The sequence below is a fragment of the Ambystoma mexicanum genome, chromosome 3p (genome assembly GCF_040938575.1).
Source record: "Ambystoma mexicanum isolate Mex_15411 chromosome 3p, UKY_AmexF1_1, whole genome shotgun sequence".
NCBI classification, from domain to species: Eukaryota; Metazoa; Chordata; class Amphibia; order Caudata; family Ambystomatidae; genus Ambystoma; species Ambystoma mexicanum.
The window spans coordinates 908934200-908959405 of NC_090925.1; the positions used below are offsets into that span (position 1 = coordinate 908934200).

Below are 25206 nucleotides of genomic sequence, written 5' to 3' on the forward strand. Positions count from 1 at the left end.
CTAAATGTATCCTACTGTTTTCTGTATGATTCTCATTGTGTAACACCCTTCCCAAAGCCAAGAGAAATCTGTGCCCAAAGTGGGCGAGAGACCGGCAGCGGGGGGCAACAACACATTTTAAGGACGTCAATACCCTGCCCGTTTCTCTGCCCATTTCTCTACAGCTGTGGAGAAATAGGCCCAACTCTGTAGCTGCTGCTGGGTTTATTGTGCTGGGTTTATTGTACTGGATTTATTTGGCGGGGTTCAACAATATAAAGCAAATCCTAAGACAGTAGAAGAGCAATGAAAGACTGGATTCAAAATCACATTTTTGACAAGAGATGTGGCCGGCGTGCACTGGAGTAAACTGGAGGAATAGAACTACAGATGATTGGATTTCGATAACCTGTGCATATAATATTAATAAGGTTGACCCCGCCCTTCCTCTTGTGTGCGCAGATGGGGGTTTCCCTTTACCCCTAATGTAAATATTGTGATGTAAAGTTGTAGCAACTTAAAGGATGTTGCCCCTAAATGTTTCCTTCTTTCACCCCCGCCCCCTTTCTATTTTCAGATTTTCAGTTTTTATATTACTTCTCCTCAGCAATGGATATGTTGAGATTGCTGTATCAATTTGTGCTCTACTGGAAATTGGCTTGGTAGGGCCTGTTGTTGTCTTCTCTTTTAAAAACCAAATAAAATGTTTTAAATACAATCCAAACCAAAACATAATGGTAGATAAACTTTGATGTCTTTATAGCAGTTCTGCTCACATATATTAATACACAAGTTTGAAAGAATAATTTAATAGGCTAACTTTTGTTGAATCTGTGAATCCAAATTGTGACCATACTTTGAGGATAATTTCAATTTTAGAATGTGAATGTTTCGTTGTGAAAAAGGAGCACTGATTTTCTCAGTTATCTTACCTGTTCAAGTTCTTGATTTTTTTTAAAGAGGAGTCTTTGGTGGTGAAGGAATTCAAATCATTACATGCAATTAAGTAATAATAATCATGTTTTTATTTCTATACAAATCTTTATTACATTCAACAACTGATATTTTACGAATTGTTCCTGATCTTTAGCAGTCTTAACTTCAAAATGCACAGGGTTCTTTGAGTGGTGAAAAAGGCACGGCGTTTCCCTGACACTTTCCTTTCAGGAAGCCTTAAGCCAGTAAGGAGGGAAGGTTTCTTTTTGTCCAAAGCATTGCTTTCTGCAAAGAGAACATAAGCTACGGTCAAACGAAATGTAGCTATATATTTTTTTGATAAATCATTCACTATGTCAGTTGGCTGCTTCTGATCCCTACTAATCTCTAGGAGAACAGAGGATAAACATTACCCACTAGGGATCACAGGCAAAGTGGAAACGGTGGTTGTCCACCATGTTTCCTGAACTTCAAGATCTCTTCTCATTTTAACCAATTGCATACAAAAAATGGAAAGCCATCTCTGACTTGCTGTTAACCTTTTTGCAATTATATATAACAGTGATACTCCAGAATGCAATTACATGCATACACTCCAGAATGTTGTTTTAAAATAGAATTCCTCTGCACCTTTTAAATGAAAACACACAAACAAGAAAGGCAGGTTGCCAGACTTCTCTTGTATCCCATGATGTAATAGTGTGGCAGTTAAAACAGAGTTAATTTTTCAATCAGGTTAAGAAATAATCTGTGCATTATTGTGTTCATTTTATTAATTCCCGATTACTCACAGCAAGGTGAGCAGGTTGTTTATACATGTAATGGCTATATCCATTATACAAAAAGAAGGTTAGACAGAGGTACATGTTCCTTCCCCATCATGGGATTTTCAATAATATTCATTAACAACTAAATGCATTGTAAGCCCATTCCTACCTTTTGAAGTGGAGAAGGGACCTAATACAAAAGTGTTAAAGGATGAGAGAAAGAAAGAGATACAACCCTCAGTGCTAACCAAATACATTTCTAAAGGTGTGTTTGTTTCATTTGGGCACTCTGCAGAGCATCAGAATCGACAACAAAATGGGGTGCAAAGGTATGACCGGATCGCAGGTAGCAGCTCTGCACATGTCAGAAATCAGGCTTTTTCTTAGGCGGTGCAGTACCAGCTTTTCATCTGGCAGAGTGCACCTTACGCTTGGCAAAAATGGGATTGTTGGCCTTCTGCCATCACAGCGTAACGTTAGATCATATTTGTCATGTGTTCTGGTCTCCTAATGCTCTACACTCACCATCATGAGCGGATCTCTGTTTGACCGAAGTATATTGAATTGTGGCGGAAATGATTGTAGTGGATTCCGCTGCAATTCAATTTGTACTTGTGTCAAACAACACAGACTCATCATGACTACCAAACCTCCCCATGTCCCCCCACTTACCTGTTCAATGGCCGCCCCTCCTCCTATACCCCTGCAGCATCAGTTCCGTCCCTCTAACACGGGTCGGATCTGACGCTGCAGGGTCCTTTTTTGCTCCCTGCTCCTAATGTTGAGGAAGAGGGAGACAGCCCTGCAAATCCCTTAGATGTGGAAATACCAAACACAGGGAGTGGGGGACACCCCCACAACCACTGCTCTTCATGTTCGGTATTTCCGGATCCAAATTGATCAAAGAAATTGGAACTAATGGTAGTGACCGAATTCGGTCGAATCTACCATTCGTTCAAATGTTTACCATCAATTTGGCTAATACCCCATGAGCAGCCATAAAATGTTTGGAGCTGTGCTTTGGGCTGCTTGTGCCATGCCACTGCCTCTGCTGCCCCAGCATCGCCAGCATACAGGAATCGGCTCTCTTGGACTGAATACAACAGCACCGGGCTTTCCCTGCGCTTTGCTGTCCTGGTCCTTGGTGCACCACAACGAGTTCTTCTCTAGGATGATGCTGGACTTAGGACTCTGGATTGTTTTTGGACCCTGACTCACCTGCGACTTTTGCAATGTTGCTCGTGGTTGACCCAAGCTTGGCTTTGGCACTGTCTTGTACTGTTTTAGGTAATTGCTCCCTGCTTTGCATTTCCTCGGCTGCTATCTGGACTTTATCTTTGCTCTTAACTTTGCAATCTCCTGCGTGAGCATTATCCGTTCCCATGCCCTCTATTTTGGACTGGTAGCTTGACCGTTCCCTTTGTTCCCTGTCCTCCCCCAGATCCCTTCGTGGTTCCTTTACCCTTTTTCAACTGGATTCTCCACCCCCTGGAATCTCTCCTTGTGTTGTGGAATTCTGGAACTGAACTATTGGATCCACATTCCATTGAGTTCATTGGTCAACTTGTCATTGTTTCATGGACTTGTGGACATATTCTAACTTTGTTCTCAGTGCTCTACAATTGGCAAACATTCTTTTAAAGTGTTTTTTAATAACAGAAAAAGCCCCAAACTCCCAAAATAGACACCAGATCTAAGACCTCCATAAACTATATTGAGTTTAAAATACAACTTCTAGTTGTGGTTCCTCAGATGTATTTTTTAACATACTAATGGGCTGGGGCACTCTGCTAATGCCCATGGGGTTTCCTTCCTCCTGGAGTGGGCAGGCTGGCTTCCTTGACACCTCCAATGCTTTCCAGCTCCCCACAGGCAGTTGGGAGGCAAGGGTTCCCCCTTTCATCTCTTGGCACAGCAGTTTTCAGCCCTTCCTTTTCCAGAACAAGATTCCTGTCACCATGTCCTCCGGGGACCTCTCTCACACTTCCTGAGTCTGTCCTCCTTTTTATATTGGCGTTGGCCAGAAAGGATTTGGGGAAGGGCTAGACTTCTGACACTGGGAAGTGATCATCATTACTCCTTTCCTCTTCCTCGTCCCAGTGTTGTGGTGATTGTGGGAATAGTAGTCCCCTTTTGAGAATATTATATACATGTTTGCAATAGGTTTTAAAGGCAAACTAGGTTTGGAAGAAGAGATGCGGAACTGGGAAAAGTGTCTTTCATAATTTTACAAGTCCGGTTAGTTGAGAGTTGGCTTTGGGATGTGACCAAAGCTTTCCACTACTCTCCATGGGCGAAAAAGGGAAGACATCGCAACCGGCCATTAGATTGTTGCAAATGGGGGATTCCTCCAGAAAGGGGAAAAGGGTATACTGCATCTGACCCGACGAAGTCAGGATATCTCCCTGGTCGTTGTCTCCTCCATGTGACCCTCCCTCATACAGCCACCCCCAGGATCAGGTTGCAGCTGCTGTCCCCTCGTCAAATGGGAGGAGGTCACTTTTTTTCCCAGCACACCTCCTTAAGCATCATCTTAATAGTTAACATTCTTGTGACCTGTCTGCCTGCTGGTAAACCATTTTCCTTTTTGCCTATTAACTCATTACTCATCCAACTCAAAAGAATGTCACATTGTATTTGCATTTCCCTATTTGCATTTTTCCAACAGCTCATGAACATTTCTTGTCCTCCAGCTGTCTATATGCATTCTAGTCATATTGTTTGTCACCCTGTCAATGATATTTTACCCTTTATCAAAGGGTTCATGGTGATTGTGCCATCTTCCTCTAGGCTTTAAATTGCAATTCTACCATTCTTGTTTAACTTATGTTTGCCTTTCGGTAGGCTTACTTTAATTAAATTCTTATGGTCCTCTGCAACCAATTTAAACTTATTTTAAAATTATAAAACTTTTATTTTGTTTTCAAATGGAAGGGGTGGGTTCAATACCAAGCTCCAATTCAGATTAATAGTTATATTTCCATGTATTCAATCCCAAAGTAGAACAAGTTACTTACCCCTGGTAACACTCTTTCGACTGGATGTTCCTCCCACGTATTCCTCATGTTTGATATTTCGTATTCGATATCAAGCTCTAGGAGCTTCAGAACTTTTTTTGGCAGGGGGCGCCATGCGTCGAAGGCGTTGACTCGATGTCCCTCGAGGGCCTCCGTCTAGAGGATGTCATTGAAGGCATATATAGCATGCACAGCGCTCGTTGGCTTCAGTTCTGTGTTTTCTTACAGTAGAAATATCTGCATAACCACAGGAATGCCTGTACTCAGCCTTGAAGGACCGAAAGCTGTAATAACATAGGAAATTCTACTGTGGGGTAGCTTGGGAGGGCGATGAGGAATACGTGGGAGGAACATCCAGTCGAAAGAACATTATCGCAGAGTGGGGGTGTGACAACCACTGGTGGGATGCGGTATTCCGTCCTTTCCCGAGTCCATACCCCAACCTATTATTTAGGATTCTCCAAAATCTCAACTCCCCCCCCTTCCCTTTCTACACAAACACTGAGCCGAGGAAGAGGGCAACCGAGAGCAAAGAGGCTAACACTTACATATCTCATTGGACATGTCCCGTTAATCAGGTCAGGCCAAGTCAGGCACTTGACCTTAATTACATGCAGCTGATACCCATTAGCTCCCCCCACAAGGCTAAACGGCGGAACATATAGACACACTTTGAGCAAGGTGGAACACGAGAAGGAGCAGAGAAACCCTGAAGTTCCCTGCAGGAGTTTGTTGCCTCTGGGAAAGCGTGTGGGATAGGCAGATAAAGCCAAATCCCAGACAAGAAGAAACCTGCATTGTGTTTCAAGGACGCCGGAGACCCTCCCAGGTGAACAGTGTTAGGGAGGTTAGTGTTGGGGAGGACAGGCCAAGCCTGTGGTATTAATCTTGACTCGTGAATAAAAACTGCAAAGACAAAAAAGGAATGCACACAGCCGGTGCGTTAGCGAAAGACACGAAAGGCCTATGTGTGTCAAAGAAAGATTGAAGCCACAACAGTGTATCTTTACAATTGAAGGTTGCACACATGCTGATGAGACGCAAATGGAGAAAGAAAACCAGTATTGAACTTTAATTTACTGATAACTGTGAAACCAGTGATACAGAGTAACGGAGTGGTCCGGCGAAAGGAAGTAGCCCAATCGAAAGTCTCAGCGAAATGCTTGATGACTTGCTATAAAGTGAACAAACTCTGAAATGTGCAAAGGTCAAGATTAACCCTTACGCAAGGGGAAGTTGAAAGGTGATTGCTTTAAGAGGAAGATTTTGCTGAAATGTTGTGCTTGTGGTACGGAACTGCCAAGACCAAGAGGCACTGGGGCAAATAACATAAGGGAGAGCTGAAGTGAAAGTTGAAGTGGTCCTGCAGCGGTCTATGGTAAAAGCCTCACACATTCGAAAGTGTTCGACATCAGAGAGATCGAAAGAGTGAAATAAGTTAGGAGAATGGAACCCCTAACGAATGTGAATAAAGCTTGGGGAAGGGAACCCCTGCAAGTGCTGTGATTGTGAGATCCGAGTCCGGCTGAGGGAGATCTACGTTGAATCATGTGCTTTTTGGTTGAAAGGTCCGAGCCAGACAGAGGGAGATCTACGTGAACTATTAATGCTGTAAGAGGTCTGAGCCCAACAGAGGGGGACCTACGTGAACTTTTGTTGAACTGTGAAATAACTTTTGGAACACTAGAATAAGTGACTTTAACGTGGAAGGCCAAGCAGGCCTTGACCCACAATTTGAACTGCCTTTTGTTGAGAACCTGAGCCAGAGTGAGTCATCCTGTTTATGGGGGCCGCCTTACTCCTTGTGCTGTCCACCGTGGGGAGGAGAGCTGACTCAGCCATCTTGATCTTTTATGCTATAACTGTGACTTTCCTTTGCATACACTTTTCCCTTTTACCATGCCTTGCTTACAGCTCCCACTCTCCCATCTGTTTGCCCTATGGATTACATTTAAGGGTAGCAAGGAATATAGACTGCCTTGCCTTCTCTTGCCATCAATAAGCCTGTGCCAGCTTTCTCAAATCTCGGATTGTGGTTCCTGGGACTCGAAGCACATGAGTTTTAAAGGAATGAGTAGGGCAAGGTGAATGCCTATAGGAGCTTGGGGGGTTTTACTTAACAACCCAACAGGGAGCTATTTACAGAAAACTTGCCAGGATAAGGTGAAAATAAATCTGCAAATAGCCTCTTCTAAGTGGACTTACTGAGAGGGTCCCAAAGTCAATTTCTTAATCTAGATTTCAAGGTTGCTGAATACTCACACCCAGGACATTGCCCAACAAGGGGCACTTTGGCACTCGAGGACACCCAGAGGGGGAGCTAGTGAATTGAGAGGGGAGCTCTCAGGTTTTTCTTGAAGGTAAACAAATAAATAAAATCAGCCTTGAGCCGAAGGAAAAGGGAGAAATTGTTCTATTTGCGAGCTCATGCAATAAAAAAAGCTTGTGCTCCCTGCGTGGCAATTTTGAACTTGGAATGATCACTTTTTTAGAAGTGCTAAAACGGAGGGGGCCGAGCAGGATGTAGGGTAGAGGCCCAAAAGACTGGGCTACAGGCAGCCATCACTTTGTGCATAATGCAAAGACTCTTGAAATGAATCATCTGGCGCACTGTGAGCCAATGAAGGAATCTTAATACAGCTGTGAATTGTACCTGCTGTGGTCTTTTTGTCAGGGATTGGAATTTTGTAGCCACTGAAGAGGCTGAATGGTCTTGCTGTCTACACCCAGATGAACTGAGTAACAGTAGTCAAGACACTCACAATCTCATGTAGTTTAGTGCATATTCCTTCATTAGGGTTTGGTTCGCTGAGTCCTTGTCATTGTGGCTTATTTCTATGTCTTTGCCTTGGTTGAGTGTCACCTCCAGAACTGTGAGTTGGCCTTTGGCATTGTTGTACCCCTTGTATCTTCAAGGTTTCCGCTGTCAGCTGTGTTGGGCAAGGTCTGTAGTTTACCCCTATTGCCTAGCCTCCTAGTTTGCTGCCTGTATCTGGGCGTCATGGATAGATATTCTGGGTACTTCTGGGTAGCATGTTATCCCGCACATGCCTGTGTTCTTAAAGCACAATTTTTTGAGGTGGGGCGCTCCTGGCTTTGCAACTGCCACTCAGGTCTGAGGTTATGTAAAAGAGAACTTGAGCTCAGTCTTTGGTTCTAGGTTCTGGGGATATGGCCCTGCTTGTTTTGCCATCATTATGGGATATAGATTCCGACTCGCTTCACTTCCTTCCTGTCCACTATTATGTCTGGTCTCTGCCAATCCCTTGGCCCAGCCGTCCCTTACACTAGCCTAAACTATTAGTCTGGCCTCTCTAATAGTGTAAACCACTTGATCCTGTCACTTGCCTGACCGGGCCAACACAGCACCTGGCTCACTGGTACTCGTCTTCTCCTTTTAAAGTCTAGCTCTCACTCTAGAATATCATCCTGGCTCCTAGGTTAAGAGATTTCTCAAACAATGTATACTCTGGATAACTGCTATATTGGGGCAGAAAGGGGCAATACAGGTTATGATCTGCAGACCTGTTCCCTCCTAGGATTCCAGGTTTTATTTTGTAATGGCCTTTGGCCCCATTTCTTCCCTATGTGTGAGGACCGTCCGCCCCCCCCTTATCCCCAGGTGCAGAGAATCTTCTAATGGTTTAGTCCTACCCCTGCAAGGCCCACAATGTTCAAGTCAGGCAGGAGGATCAAGGTGGTGAAGGCAAGCGTCCCCAGCCAGCACGATCCTCCCCACAATGAGAGACAATGAAGGACTCTCCCAAGTCGGGAATAAGGCCAAGACAGAGTGCGGGTGAGCTTAAATGGGAGTTTATCAATAAGAATATGGCATGCAAAGAACTCTGCAACCTCCGAGAGCGCTCTGTCTGACAATCGCAAAGACAGGCGTATATATTTACAAAAAACGTCATAAGAACCTACACACTATAGGGGGCACAAGTTCAATGGGATTGGGTGGCGACGACTAACTATAGGTGCTGCTGCGATGTGGTTGGCCGTGGCTGGAGAACGTCACTGGTCAGCCTCGTGGGTTGGGCTGGGCCTGGCAGGTTGGCAGAGTTCATCCGGGCGGTGTTGTTGTGCCATCGCGGCCAGTGTCAGAGATGAATGTCTTTTCCTGACTTATTTGCCCTAGGCCATGCACACCACAGTCATTCAGTCATTGCAATATTATCTTCTTTGGTAAATCTTCCAATAGGTTATTCTACAGGTTAATGCAACACAGGAGGAATGCACCTTGTGAGGGGTCTGATGGTCATTCGTCAGGGCAAGGTTACCAGTGTCCTGTTGACCGGGCCATAGGTTGAGGGGCTAAGCTTCAGGGCATGGGACGGACGGTACATGTCTCCCTGTCTTGTTAGATGTGGTTATAAATGTGCCACTGTGTGTTGCCACAGTGTTGGGTGTCCTGATTGCACAGGGCCATAAGTCTACGATGATCTGGTGGGTTGTGGGGTTTATGAGGGGGCGCCTTTGGAAGTGTGGGTTCAGGCAGGGGTTTACTGCTGTGCTGTAAATAATGCAGGTGCCGGCCCGTGGCTTTGGGTGCTGCAGAGGGGGCTACACATCTTTGAAGCGGCTCCAGTCTAGTTGGGGGCGGTGGAGCAGTGCGGCGCGGGCCTCTGCTCTCATGTTTGGCAGTCTTTGCACGGTGGGAGGGGGAATGGCCTTGCACATATTCACAAAGGTATCTCCTTCGTGTGTTGCCAACTTTAGGTAAAAACATCACAACCATTTGAACGCTCGATATTACTTATTCAAATCACTTTAAAACATGCATTTCAATTTTGCTGAATGTGTCTCGATTATATTCAGTCTGGGCACCTTATTCATACACTATGTTTTAACAACTACAGTATTTAGTTATATGCATATACATTTGCAGTAAGTGAGGTAGTATCAGGGTTGGTGGAGTACATAGAAAGTAACCCGCCACTGTACGTGGCGGTGGTGGCACATGAGGGGCTTAGACAAACACGCGTGACGAGTGCATTCTCGCACACTCTTCACATGTGCCCTTGGTATGGTTACATTCGTTTTCTTGTGTACCCTAGCAGCATTAGTTTGGTTATGGCACGGGACCGCGGGGTGTGCGGCTTTCAATGATACATATGAAGAATAATCCCCCGCAATGCTTTTATCATTTGCACACCCGTGCAGGGGTGTGGGTCCTTTACGGCTGGTGTCATGTACGATCATTACACAATTTTACAGGTTTCTTTAGTAAGAGTGGTTGTATGGAGAGGATACATGTGTTAAAAGTGGTTTCTTACATTCATATTTGGGTACCTGTCTGCTTTCATCAGATGACCATTCTACAGATCTTCCCATCGCCCAGGCCTTGCTGACCGGGTCATTGTGGGAACAGTGATACACTGCGGAAGGTGAACTGTTACAATGTTAGTGTATTACGCTAGATCATGTCCGTCTTGTTCGTGGGAACGGGCTTGCAGCGGATCTGCCTTGGTGCTGCGGGGACAGGGAGGACTGAAACTTTCCGAAGGTGGGGGCCGCGCTACAGCGCGCTGAGCTCACACCATCTTCAGTAGACAAAAATGGTTTCTGAGGCCTAGCTAAATTTAATACGTGCGGGCAATGTCAGCAGCAGGTGAGCCATCCACCACCTGGGGCCCTGGTGGTAAGGAGGGGACGCCCGATGAGCCATGGCCCTCACCTGGGGTGGAGATGCAGGCCAGGGGGGTCCCTTGGACCACTCCTCCCCTACATTTCCCCCCTTTCCTTACTTAAGTAACGAATACTTTAACTCCTCCAGCCTTCTACATTCTGCTGCGTCCATCACCGCCTCATCCCATGCAGGTGTGCCTTTTATGGGCATCCATGCTCTGCACACCCCTCGTAAGCTTTCCCCTCTTCTGGCATATTCATCTGGGGTGCAAGTCAGGTAGATACATCCGCCATCTCCCGCCAGATCTACCCACACCTCCTGGTACCATTCTAGTACACGGGGCTCTCTAATGGTGGTGTGCCACGCTTTATCTATGATATCTTTGTCGTGATAGATAGGCACTAGCTGATATCTTGGTGTGTCATCTGCTCCTGTTTGCACCTGCACTTCCTGCATGTTTTGTATTGTCCCACGAGTGTTGCCCATTGTCACCATCATCATTGCACCATTAGGTACTGCGTTAGCACAACATCGAAGGCCCACCTGGCACAGGCAAAAAATAAAAAGGAGGAACACCACAGCTGGCATCAAAAATTTCACAGTTGTTCCAAGCCACGAGGGGACCCAGGAGAAAATGTTATCGAACCACGTACTTTCTTCTGCTCCACCTTCCATTTTTTCTCCTAGGTTGTGCACTGCTTCGATCACATGGGACAGGGAGCCATTTTCTCCATCTTCGGAAGGTACGAAAGTGCAACAGGCACTTCCAATTTTTCGGCAAACACCTCCATCCATCGCCGTTAACAGGTCCAAGACATACCCGTTTTGCATTGTCATCAGCCGTAAAGCCCTTAGTTCCACTTTTATTACGTTGAACCCTTCTTCAGTGTCATTGGCCAGCTGAATCAGTTCCCAGTGTGTTATCTGGAGCCATTTTGCGTTTGCCCTTGCTTGGACACTTGAGACAAGTGAGGCGAAGAATGTTTCTGCTGAGCTGAATAATGGATATCTGTCTGGGATCTGAGCCAACAGTTCTGATGATGCCTTTCATATGTAATTTGACGCTCTTCTGTTATGGGTCAGCACCTCTCCCTTGTTTCCGGAAGACAGGACATACATTTGTGACTCCGCAGTTGGCTGGGCTGCACTCTGTTGTCTGCGTTCCTGTGTCCTTTTGCTTCCATCGATGTGGCTTTCTGGTATTACCATTAGGGCTGAGTGCAGAGTGGCCATTGAGCATTTGCCACTCCATGACGGGGGAAGGTGCAGGTATGCCTGATTGCCGCATACCCAGTACGTGTCCATTAGGGCCGCTGTCCCTTTTCTCAGATCTGGGATGGTGAGGGTCTTGTTGCAGCTCTTGTTTGTTCCCATGGTGGTTTTCCCCTCTCCTTTGAAACATAGTTCATAGTCTATTTCGCTCTGTAGTTTGAAGGGTTTTTCAATGGCGGTTACCCAAGTTAGTTTTGAAATGTGTTCCTTCCATACTGGTGTGCATGTTTCTTCTATCCACTGCAGTTTCTCTGGTGCCACACCTCTCAGTGCTTCAGCTTTACACATTACTTCTTCATCCTTCCACTTGTTGTCTGAAAAAAGTGTCCCTTGTATTACAATAAATGGTTCCTCCAGACATACCACCCCTGCCGTTTTTGGGTAGCAAGTTTTCTCGTTCTGCAGCATTTTAAAAGTAACTTCATGTGCCTGGAAGGTGTTCTTAATCCTGCATAACGTGAGATGAAGGAGACATTGGGCATCTATAATTGGCAACTGTTTGGGTAGCAATAATTTGGGTGTACCTGAAGCATGAGGAATAAGAGAGCAGACATAACAGCTCTCATTTGTTGTTTGTTTTGCGGTGGAACTCATATCTGCATACCACTTATTTGTCTGGTGGGGGTGTCGTGGGTCTTCCATTTTATCTAATCCTAACCCATAGTACTCATCATACTTCCTCCTCCCGGTTTCCCTTTTCCGTCTGTTGTTCTTGTTCCTCATGTACTTCCTAGCCTCCTGGGCGAGGGAAAAAATAGACCCCCCTTTCTCATTCCCGCCCCCCTTGGCCCATTTATCATATAGGATTTTGTGTGCTGCTAGCATCTTTTCCTTTTCGTCCCTGAGTTTATCTTGCAGGTTGTTTTTTAAGACGGGGGCAGGTTGACTGGTGGGGGTATCATACAACCACGATATGGCAGACGGGTTTCGGTCATTTAAACTGCGAGCATTATACCTATACATCACTGGTGGAGATACTGTGTTGTTTTGCGTTCCACCCTGTGGCTCTTTCTTTTCTGATATGACAACATTGGATGGTGTGGTGTGATATCCCCATACAAGTTTAGTTCCGTCCCATACCAGAAAATCACCTTCCCTTATAGTGACACTTGCAGTTACATTGGTCCCAGTGGTGCTGTTAATCCCAGTGCTGTTAATCCCTCCCCCCTCGTTCATCTCGATAGAGATGAACGCTATAAACCAATATGTAACCAGACCAAACATTAGCATAAAAAACATCGTAATGCACACAGATAATCCGCACTCATACGAATATCTACATCTCTCATTTAATAATTCTCTCATTCTACTAATTCTATCCGTTGCAGGCTGCCTGTTAGATGCCATGGTAGTTCCTGTTTGAGATATAAAAGTGCATTAAGTGCATGCATGTAAACATTTTGTCGGCACTATTAGTGCCAATATATATTGATGGGTAATGGAAGCGGGTAGGGTTGTAGGGAAGGGTATTCACAGACAAGGGTGTAAACATGTCATAATTCGATCACTTCATTAATTACATATAAGTCCAAAAAAAAATGTTTTTCTTCTCTTTTTTTTCTTTTTCAGTGATATATAAAAAGACAGAATGCAGCAATACTTCATCAGTCACTTTCCCATTCACGTGCATTGCTGACGCACAAACACAAGTTAACATTCAGACATTCTGTTCAGTTCAATCGGTTGCTGTTGTCTGTGCCTCCTCATCTGCCTCCTCTTGCACATTATTATAAGCTCTTCGCACATCTGTCAAGTGTACCCAGTACCGCAAGCCCTTCACTTTTACAGCTGTGGGCGTGCAGAACACTACCTCGTATGGGCCGTGGAACCGTGGTGCATTCCATCAACGCACAAAACTCCTGACATAAATTAGTTCGCCCGGCATTAGCTGTAGCTGTTGCTCAGGCTCTGTGACAGACCCTGTTATGTTTCCCTCCTCTCTAGTGAAGGGTGGGGAGAGCTGCTTTGATATTGCGCGCGCTGCCCTTGTTAATTTTTTTAAATAGTCTGTGAATTCTTCTCCCAATATCGCGGCGCTCCTGTGTGCATCTGAGTGTTTGCGCAGTGAGGAGTGTGCTGTGTGCATTCGTCTCCCAGTCACGATTTCGTGCGGGGACAAATGGTGATCTTTACTTGGCTGATTTCTCAGTTCAAATAGCGCAAGGGGCGGACAGTATATCCAATTCTTCTTCAATGAAAAGCATAGTTTTGATAACCTGCCCTTTAACAGTCCGTTCATCTTTTCCACTACGCCATTACTTTGAGGATGATAAATCGAACACAATTTATGTTTTATTCCCAATAATGTAGTGACTTCCTTGAAAAGTTCATTCACAAAGTGAGTGCCGTTGTCTGAGCGAATTACGTCACAAATTCCCCAGCGCGGGAACACTTCCCTCACTAGGAACTTGGCGGCGCTTTTAGCATCAGGTCGTGCACATGGTCCCGCTTCCACCCACCTTGAGAATGGGCACACAACCACGATCATGTACCGTGCGCCATTACACCTTTCCCCCATGTCTGCGTAATCAATATGCAGTTCTCTGAATGGGCCAATGGGTTTAGGAATTGTTCCCCGGAGTGTGCGTAATGTCATTCCTGAATTGTAGATCTGACATGTTGTGCATTCCATTGCCAATCGAGATACGTGCTCCTGGAGACAGGGCACAAACCATTCCTCTTGTATTTCTGCTGCAATGTGCTGTTTGGTATTATGTGCAGGGAAGTGTAGTTGTTGAAACACAATTTCTAATAACTGGATTGGCATTACCACTTTTTCCTGAATTATTTTGCCGCCACAGTAAGTCTGTTCCCGACTTGCTGCACCCTCGTTTTGTCTACATCAATTTTTCGTCTGCACTAGCTCCTTCCTGTAATTCTAGTATTTGTGATATGGGCATCATGTTGTACCCTTCTGGGGGCTCTTTGTTTGTCTTGTGCTGCAGCATGTACTCACCTCCTTCATATTTCTGAAAACAGGAAGCCTCCTTGGCGGCAGCATCCGCTGCCGCGTTCCCCAAAGACACAACGTCTGTGTTGGATGTATGTGCTTGGCACTTAACTATTGCTACTGCAGTAGGGTTTTGTAGGGCCTCAATTAATTCTTTCAACAATTCTGCATGCTGTACTGGTGTTCCGTCTGCCCGTCGAAATCCCCTCCGCCCCCATCTCGCTAGGCCTCCATGTACTGTCGTCGTCATGTAAGCTGAGTCTGTGTATATTGTCACTGCGCAACCCTTTGCTGCATGTAGTGCTTCTATGAGCGCAATCAGTTCTGCCGCTTGTGCGGAGTAATGTGATGGGAGGCGGTATTGAACTAATGTTTCATACTCACCGTCTTCTAATCTCACCACCGCCATACCAACATGTTTTTCTCCCGTGTCCACATCAATCGATGCAGACCCATCCACGAAGTACACTTCCCCCTCGCTCAGAGTGTTCTCACACACCACTGTGTCCTCCCCTCTTTCTCCTGTGTAGGTTGCGCAATCGTGGTCCTGCATGTCCTCTAGTGTGCATGCTTCTGTAATGAATGTCGCGGGGTTTACTGTTTTACATCTCACCACATGGATGTTGGTGCTGGACAATATGATTTCATAAGCTGTTGCCCGCTGTGTTGTCAGTGTGCTTTTTGACCTCTCAAGGATTGCAAATAATGAATGTTCCACAAACAATGTTACAGGGCAACCCATTACTATTGTGGCACTCTTCTCAATCGCGAACGCGGCTGCAGCGAGTGATTGCTCGCACGCGAAATGGCCTTGCATCACGGCATCCAAAGTACCACTATAGTAAGCCAAAGGCTTGTGTCCTAGAGACGTCTTTTGTGTCAGTACAGCTGTCATGAGTGTTCCTTTGCAGTGTGAGAATAGGTGAAATTCACGTCCATAATCAGGGTTGGCTAGCACTGGAGCGCTTGAAATTAACTTTTTTAATGATTTGAATGAGGTCCTCATTTCTTCTGACCATTCGATCGTTCTATTTTCCTGTTGTGCCTCTTTGAGTGCTTGTAGTAGGGGTCTCGTGTATGCTGCATAATCTAATATCCATGCTCGGCAATAGTTGCATATTCCCAAGAATTTCTGCATCTCTTTCACTGTTGTGGGTTCTGCTACTGATCTTATTGCTTCTACCCTGTCGGGAATTATTCTTTTTCCATCTTTTGATATCAGTTGTCCCAAGTATAAGACCTCTGTCAGGCAGTACTGTAATTTCTCCTTGTCTACCTTGTACCCCTTATTGGCCAATAGAGTCAGGAGCGTTGTTGAATCCTTTCTACATGTTTCTTCGTCTTGTGCACACACTAGTAAATCGTCTACGTACTGAATGATTGTACTCACAACTGATAGGTTTCCCAAGTCTTCATGCAATATGCGGTTGAATATGCTCGGGCTCTCACAGTATCCCTGTGGTAGTCTGCAGTGTTCATATCTTTTTCCCCCCAGTGTGAATGCTGTAAGGTATCTACTCTCTTCAGCCAGGGGTATTGAGAAAAATGCGTTTTTCAAGTCTACTACTGTGAAATGTGATGCCAGTTTCGGGATGCTGCATAATATTGATGCAGGGTTCGGGACCAAAGGGAACTCTTTCTGAATTACATCATTTAGGGGGCGTAAATCCTGTATCATCCTCCAAGACCCTCCTTTTGCTTTTTTGATTGGATAAATACATGTGTTACATGGGGAGGTTGAAGGCACTATTATCCCTTGTGCTAGCAGTGCATTTATGGTCTCTTTTATTCCTTCTTCAGCCTCACGGGACAATGGATACTGTTTCACTCGGGGTAAAATTGCCCCTTGCTTTAGCTTTATTATCACAGGTTGTACTCCATGCAACAGCCCTACATCATGGGGGCCTGTCGTCCACAAATTATTTGGTACGAGCCTCATGTCATCATCAAAAAATGACGGAGGTGCTCCTACCACTGCCATCAATTGGACGGGGGTTTCCCTGGCTTGAATCAAAATGTCACAGGGCATCGCTATTTCCATTACTATCTCACCATCCCCTTCTGTGTCTGAAAAGAGATCCTCATCTGTTAACTCTCGTAGGGCGATGTTGGCATTTGTACACAGCACTGTACGCCACTCACATCCTTCCCTATCCACTCCGATCACAGCGATCCTTTTCGCTGATACCTGTACAGCGTGCAAGTCTAATGATACCACTGATCCGGGTGCTGTGTCGGGGCACACTATAGGGCGGAAGAGGAACTCCGCTGGAATCCTCCAGTCCATTCTTCTTAGCTCTGGAATTATGAGGGCTAAAGTCTTTAGCCCTTCAATAAACATTTCCTCATTTTCCGGCAGCCCTCGTACTTCCTGTGTGGTTGTGTAGGTTTGCACTACCAACATCGCACGTAAGGGGCATATCCCGGGTGTAGAACACACTATTCCTCTCTCGGTAAATGATATGGTCATGTTAAGTTTACTCAGGAGATCCCTCCCTAATAAAGTTATTGGTGAGTGTTCATAATACAGTAAGGGTGTCTTTACAGTTTTACCCCCCACTGTTACATCCAATGCTTCTGTGTAAGGAACTTCAATTACAGCCCCAGAGAACCCCTGCGTCTCTAACTTCCTGTTAGATAACGGGAACCGGCCCTCCCGGATACATGATTTCTCCGCTCCCGAATCAACCATGAATATGAACTGCTTGTCTCCTATCTGCGCCCCTACCAATGGTTCCTCTGCTGCATTGTAGGTTGTAGATAGAACTGGACACGCAAGTGTTCTCTGTGGGCTGTCCTATGCGGGGTGTCTCATTGCTCCCCCCTTATTAAAGACACTTCCTGAAACCACTGACATGCCGTTGTAAGGTGCTGATGCGGGGGCCCCGTTTGCTGTTGTCGCGAAAGGGTTGCCTGGCGTATACTGCATATTGTCATTGTTTTGTGGGTGGTTCTGTGTTCTATACTGGTGCCCCTGTTGCTGCTCAGCATTACCCTGGCCTGGGTTTCTCAGTTGTTGTTGTCCCATTGGAAGACCATATGGGCTCCTCGGGTGGGGATGGCCATACTGTTCTACCTCTTAGAACCCGTTGTTGGGTCTAGCTCTGCACTCCCTTGAGTAATGCCCCCATCTTCCGCAGTTCCAGCAACTCCCTTGTGCACCTCTAGGGCCCTGCCATCCATTTCCTCCCATTCCTCCGTATCCCGGTCCACCTCCTCTTCGGCCCCTGTACCCACCTCGTCCCCCTCGAGGGGTCCACTCTTGCCACTGCGGACCTCCGCCTTGCTCCTGTTCATTCCACTGCCGCTGTCCTGCTCCAACCCAATTAGTTGCCACCCTTCCTTGTATTGCTATCGGCCCCTCCTCCTCCTCATCTCCCTCCCTGCTGTGTGGGAGCGCGGCTACTGCTGCTGCAACCTTCACCAACTTTGTCTGTACTAATTTTGCTTCGTCTGCCAATCTTTTCTGCGCCACCTCCTTCTCCCTCTCCTTTATTCGCTTACAATGGTGTACTATTATGCTCTGAATCTCAGGCCATCCCTTTGCTTCAATACCTGCTATCTTGTCGAGCGCCTTTTGCACTTCTTTGGGGAGCCCTCTTTTTATAATGAAATAAAATAAATATGTCGATTGATACCAGGGCGTGCCCGTTTCTGCTCTCCACATCTCTTGGACCCGGAAAATGTAATCCATAGCCTCCTCCCCGTCATTCATTGTACACTGCATTACTGACTGTAAGTCTGGCGTGTCTGGAAACGTGTCTCGCAAGGCATCCCACACCCTTGCACGCACTGTGTTAAAGGAGGCTCCGTCATGGCGGTCGCAGTCTAATGTTACTCCCGGGAAACCGGCCTTGACCCATACTCTCTCAGCCTGATCCCCCACTGCTGATACAAGCAAGCTCTTCACATCTCCTATTGCTAGGGGTACCCCAGCAGTGTGTTTTTCAAAGGCGTATATCCACTTGCTTGCCCCTCCTGATAACGGGGGCAATAGCTTTAATAAATTGGCTTTATCCATCTGAGCCCATGGGATATAGTTAGGCCTCCCTCCTCCCCTGTGTATCAATGGGAGCTGTAGCCTTCCTTTTGTCGTTGCATCCCGACCCGTTTTGGCTGCTGAGGTCCCCAGTGATGCCATTTTCCCCACCCTGTTCCTTAATCGCCCCGTCCACTCATCATCCAGGGTTCTCATTGAACATGTACCATCCCCCCCTTCGCTTCCCCCTCCCATTGCCATGCTCAACCTGTCGCTTTCTTCTAACTCGTCCCTTATATCACATTGTAATTCCTCTCTGTCCCCCATAGGCCTTTCTTCATTGTCAATATCTCCCTCTCGTGTCCCTATTTCGATTATTCGTGTCGGTTCTTCTTCAATTCTGAACAGTATCTCACCTTTTTTCCACCCCTCTTCAGGTCTTCTATTCTCACCTGGCGCTCTAGACGTGCGCCCTGATCTAGCCGCATTAAGTGCTGTTCGTTCACACATGTCTTTTATCCTCGAGAGCTCATCTTTTGCTATTGAGAGTCTTGATTGTAAATCATCTGTGAGTTTCTCTATGTCCACCCTTTGTGTACTTGCCTGGGCTCGCTCCCTTGTACTTTCATATGGCGGGGGTGCCGTGGGCCGGCGGGGTGTAGTAGTTGTCGGGAGAGGCACATTTGTGGGATCACTGTATCCTTCTGCGGGCACAGGCTTGTTTAATATCGGGTACAAACTTATTACCTCTACTGGTGGCGCTACACTTGACAATTCTTTAACATCTTTCTGTATCATTAGTGGATTGTCTGTGGTGGACGGGAGATCAGGATTTAATGCTAGTGTTTTAGGCGGTGGTATCTCTTCAAATAACCTCCAGAGATCTAATACTTCTCTCCTATTTTGCAACTGCTTCCCCTTGTACTTCAAACAAATGCATGTGGCCACCATATCCAGAACACTTTTATCAAATGACCCTCCCTCGGGCCATATCTGGGGTAACCCCTCTCCCTTCAACTCGGTTATCCATTGGTCATGATATTTCTTAATTCGCTCCGCATAGCCTGGCAGGTTTTTACAAATATGTGATAAGGGTGTTTCGGCCCCCATCTTGTGTATTTTCCTAGTACTTGTTTCTCTTTGTGTGTTCACAATTACAATGTAAACCTCTTACCACTATGGGTTTCGTTTTTTACTTCACATTCAAAAATGGGCTCCTTTGTGCTCTGCCCTCTACTTGCGCAATACAAAACTGGCTGTACACAGTATCTATTCTCTTTTTCTTTGGGGGGCACATACAAGAGCAAACCATCAGTTATTTCGACAACCTTAACCCGGAAATCAAATAGGTACACACTCTCTTCACCTTGTCACTCTTCTCTACAAAAAGTTCTATCCGGTCACACTTACCATGACCATTCGATTTCTATACATTTATAGCCATTTTACACACTTACAACATCAGATTGACGTCTGACACATACGAGGCGCACACACCTCCCGTAACACTCTAGACACAATTCAAACTATCCTCCCTTTCCTCCCTAGCCGGCTGCCCCTGTCCTTCTTATTCGGATGTATGGATGCGCATATATATATATATATATATATATATATATATATATATATATATTGGCCTGCTCTTCCCTCTTATAGTAGGACTCTCTTTTTCTTACTTTCTCCCTATGTTTGGTACTAATCTCACTTTTATTTTCCCCCCTAACCCTAAAGAAAAGAAAAGAAAGAAGTAATAGCGGTCACTAATATATTCTCAGTGCCCCCTTTTGCTGGACACTTTTATCTTATATTCCACTTCTTCATATATTCCCAGTACTAGTCAAGATAGCACTATGCAGCGCCCCCTTCCACCCCCTTTCGGAGCTAGGTTCCCGTCACTTTTATCTCTTATTCACCTCTTAATCCTAATGGCCATATGCAAAGAAAAAGTAAGGAAATTTTAGGATGATCCTTAGTAGATCTGCGTACCCCCTCCTCGTTCCCTGTCCTACACTTCTTCCCCCACTCCCTTTACAATCGCTCGCACTCAGTACTCACGTGCCCGTCTTGAACCGATAGTCTCCGAAACTGGGTCCGTCCAGGCAGTGTTGCCGTCAGCTCAACAGTCAGCCCCGGCTCCGGCGAGCGGTACTCAAAGGGGATTTTTCAACTGGGATCCCGTACCCTCTCTCTTTTGAGTGCGCACTTCTTAGTGTACCAGTCGCCGTTGGCGGCCAGCCTCCCGGAGCCGGCTCACCGTGCGTATCCTTTTTCGACCGGAGATTCTCGTGCCAAAAGGGGACGGTAATGTTAGATCGGGAAAAAATAATAGTAATAATCACGCTTTCGGGGTCACCACTGAAGGCAAGCGTCCCCAGCCAGCACGATCCTCCCCACAATGAGAGACAATGAAGGACTCTCCCAAGTCGGGAATAAGGCCAAGACAGAGTGCGGGTGAGCTTAAATGGGAGTTTTTCAATAAGAATATGGCATGCAAAGAACTCTGCAACCTCCGAGAGCGCTCTGTCTGACAATCGCAAAGACAGGCGTATATATTTACAAAAAACGTCATAAGAACCTACACACTATAGGGGGCACAAGTTCAATGGGATTGGGTGGCGACGACTAACTATAGGTGCTGCTGCGATGTGGTTGGCCGTGGTTGGTGAACGTCACTGGTCAGCCTCGTGGGTTGGGCTGGGCCTGGCAGGTTGGCAGAGTTCATCCGGGCGGTGTTGTTGTGCCATCGCGGCCAGTGTCAGAGATGAATGTCTTTTCCTGACTTATTTGCCCTAGGCCATGCACACCGCAGTCATTCAGTCATTGCAATATTATCTTCTTTGGTAAATCTTCCAATAGGTTATTCTACAGGTTAATGCAACAGAGGAGGAATGCACGTTGTGAGGGGTCTGATGGTCATTCGTCAGGGCAAGGTTACCAGTGTCCTGTTGACCGGGGCCATAGGTTGAGGGGCTAAGCTTCAGGGCATGGGACGGATGGTACATGCCTCCCTGTCTTGTTAGATGTGGTTATACATGTGCCGCTGTGTGTTGCCACAGTGTTGGGTGTCCTGATTGCACAGGGCCATAAGTCTAAGATGATCTGGTGGGTTGTGGGGTTTACGAGGGGGCGCCTTTGGAAGTGTGGGTTCAGGCAGGGGTTTACTGCTGTGCTGTAAATAATGCAGGTGGCGGCCCGTGGCCTTGGGTGCTGCAGAGGGGGCTACACATCTTTGAAGCGGCTCCAGTCTAGTTGGGGGAGGTGGAGCAGTGAGGCGCGGGCCTCTGCTCTCATGTTTGGCAGTCTTTGCAGGGTGGGAGGGGGAATGGCCTTGCACATATTCACAAAGGTATCTCCCTCGTGTGTTGCCAACTTTAGGTAAAAACATCACAACCATTTGAACGCTCGATAATACTTATTCAAATCACTTTAAAACATGCATTTCAATTTTGCTGAATGTGTCTCGATTATATTCAGTCTGGGCACCTTATTCATACACTATGTTTTAACAACTACAGTATTTAGTTATATGCGTATACATTTGCAGTAAGTGAGGTAGTATCAGGGTTGGTGGAGTACATAGAAAGTAACCCGCCACTGTACGTGGCGGTGGTGGCACATGAGGGGCTTAGACATACACGCGTGACGAGTGCATTCTCGCACACTCTTCACATGTGCCCTTGGTATGGTTACATTCGTTTTCTTGTGTACCCTAGCAGCATTAGTTCGGTTATGGCAAGGGACCGCGGGGTGTGCGGCTTTCAATGATACATATGAAGAATAATCCCCCGGAAATCTTTTATCATTTGCACACCCCTGCAGGGGTGTGGGTCCTTTACGGCTGGTGTCATGTACGATAATTACACAATTTTACAGGTTTCTTTAGTAAGAGTGGTTGTATGGAGAGGATACATGCGTTAAAAGTGGTTTCTTACATTCATATTTGGGTACCTGTCTGCTTTCATCAGATGACCATTCTACAGATCTTCCCATCGCCCAGGCCTTGCTGACCGGGTCATTGTGGGAGCAGTGATACACTGCGGAAGGTGAACTGTTACAATGTTAGTGTATTACGCTAGATCATGTCCGTCTTGTTCGTGGGAACGGGCTTGCAGCGGATCTGCCATGGTGCTGCGGGGACAGGGAGGACTGAAACTTTCCGAAGGTGGGGGCCGCGCTACAGCGCGCTGAGCTCACACCATCTTTAGTAGACAAAAATGGTTTCTGAGGCCTAGCTAAATTTAATACGTGCGGGCAATGTCAGCAGCAGGTGAGCCATCCACCACCTGGGCCCTGGTGGTAAGGAGGGGACGCCCGATGAGCCATGGCCCTCACCTGGGGTGGAGATGCAGGCCAGGGGGGTCCCTTGGACCACTCCTCCCCTACAGTGGCTTCCCAAGCTGACATTCTGCCTGCCACATTCAGGCTGTGTATGCAAATGTTAACCAAAGGTGCCCACATTCATCGGCCAAAGCAGAACGTTCTCACCCCATCACTGGCCAAGCTGACTTGTGATTTTTTGTCCTTCCATCCTGGTGAAGAGATGGAAGGTAAAGAAAATGAATCCATATTTGTAAAGTTTCACTCCCTGAGTCTGAGATGTAATAATCCTGGCTGTATCTCAGCATCACTCTTAGTCTCCAATGGGTATGGACTTATCTACTGTCTAAGCATGTAAAAAGTCTTGCCACTTCATAATCAGTTATATGCCATACACATTTCCTTTGCTGTATCATCTTGATTTCTTCCACATAATGTTATCTTCCATTTGTTCTCTTTTTGTGATACATTTAATTTTTCACAAATACATCAAACAATCCTCAAGAATGTAGAACATGAATATATAAACATTAAAAGAAACCATACCATGTATACATATATTTCAAAATAATCCTATATTCGAACAAATTATGAGCATAATGAAAATCCTCCCAAAAGACAAATCACACGACGACATACACACCTACACACACATCACAAGTACCCAACAATCTTCATATTCAAAGAATCACTCACTTACAGATTCAGGCTCTCTGTTTATCAGTGCAACTCATTAAATGAAGTCGTCCACAGCTCAAGATATCTTTCTGTCTTATCCAGTCTACCAAATAACACTTTCTCAAAACTTGATAAAACTTGCAGTTTGTAAAATCCAGTCCTCTACCTGTGTTTTTTTCACGTCTTCCAGACTTTCATAATTGGCTTTTCCACCACCAATGACTTATCTATCCAGCAACTATTTATCCGAGCAGTAATACAGCTACCAGTTTTTGACAACAATACCGCCGGTAGTGGTGAACGAGGAAACAATATTCCCATAATTAGATCTAGACTATCTAAAACTTCCTTCCAGTAATCATGCACCCTCACACATCCCCACAACATATGCAATAAGCTACCCACCTCTGAACCACAACCCCAACACAAATGATCATCCATCAGCCCTAATGTATGCATACGCACCTGTGTCCAGTACAAATGTCCTACTATCTTCTGATGAATTAACCTCAAATTTAAATCCAATTTTTCTATGTACCCAGCCTTCAACACAAACTCCCAATGCTCAGACGAAGCCTCACTCTGTAGATCTGTCTCCCATTCACAGCGCAACTTTTTCCAACGCTCAACATTCGCCGCAGCCATGGGCATCAGTTTTAGAAAGGTGGAAACTGTATGCGGTGGAGTGTTAAAAATGTCACATAAAGCAGGCCTCTTCACAAGCAGATACTGTAATATACTTAGTCTGTCAGTAATTTCCGAATCATCCTATATATATATATATCTCGTTCCTGCATTCCCAATTGAAAACTGCGCCTCAATGAAGTGAAACTCATCAACTTTAATTCCTGAAAACATCACCAATTTTCATCACCCCTTTCTTAACCCAGCTCCGCCAATGTTAAGGTCGATGATCAATCTCGAATGCCAGGATTAAACCATAAAGAGGCCTCATAGTTCATCCACCAATCTTGTTCATAATCTTCAAACTATGAGATGAACGTTAAATGAATAAATATTATCCAAAGAGTAGGGACGTATAACTTCCCTCTCTAACTCCACCCAGTTCGGAGTAAAACTTCTACTGAACCAAAGTAATGCGCTGATTTCTTCAACATGAATCCTCTCCAATACTTTTCCAAATCAGGATAGCCAAACCCACCTTCATCTATACCTCGTGTCAGAATGAATTTAGGAATCTTTGTTTTTTTCCCCATTACCCCAGAGAAACCCCAGAAAAATCCAACCTATTCTGCGCAAGTTTTTATTTGTAAATCTCAGAGCCAATGACTGTAAAATGAAAAGTACTTTAGGGAGCAATGTCATTTTGATCACATTAATCCTGGCCCAAATGCCCAACAGCAATTTTTCCCACCTCCTCACATCTTTGAAGAGACCTTCAATTAGTCTATCCACATTAAAATCCATAATTGTATTCAAGTTTTGAAAAATATAAATTCCCAAACATTTCACTTGTCGATCTGCCCATTTACAATTCCAAGCATTAAAACATTCTCAAGTACATTTAGGAGGCAGTGGAAAAACCTCAGTCTTATCCCAATGTAGCTTGTGGCCAGACATTCGCCCAACTTCTTCAAAGACCTTCTTCAATAAATCACTACTCTCCCTGGGCTTGGATAAAATTACAACCATATCATCAGCATAGGATAACACTTTAAATT

The 25206-nt window shown here is 45.6% G+C and overlaps 1 protein-coding gene across 1 annotated transcript in view; it reads right to left on the minus strand.

The window, feature by feature from the left end:
• Positions 1-981: 981 nt before the first annotated feature.
• LOC138581093 (uncharacterized) overlaps positions 982-25206 on the minus strand; it is a 300534-nt gene continuing 276309 nt past the window's right edge. Inside the window, exon 11 of the mRNA XM_069652168.1 lies at positions 982-1200. The gene's annotated coding sequence lies outside the window, so the exon portion shown is untranslated. The remainder of the gene's footprint in view (positions 1201-25206) is intronic.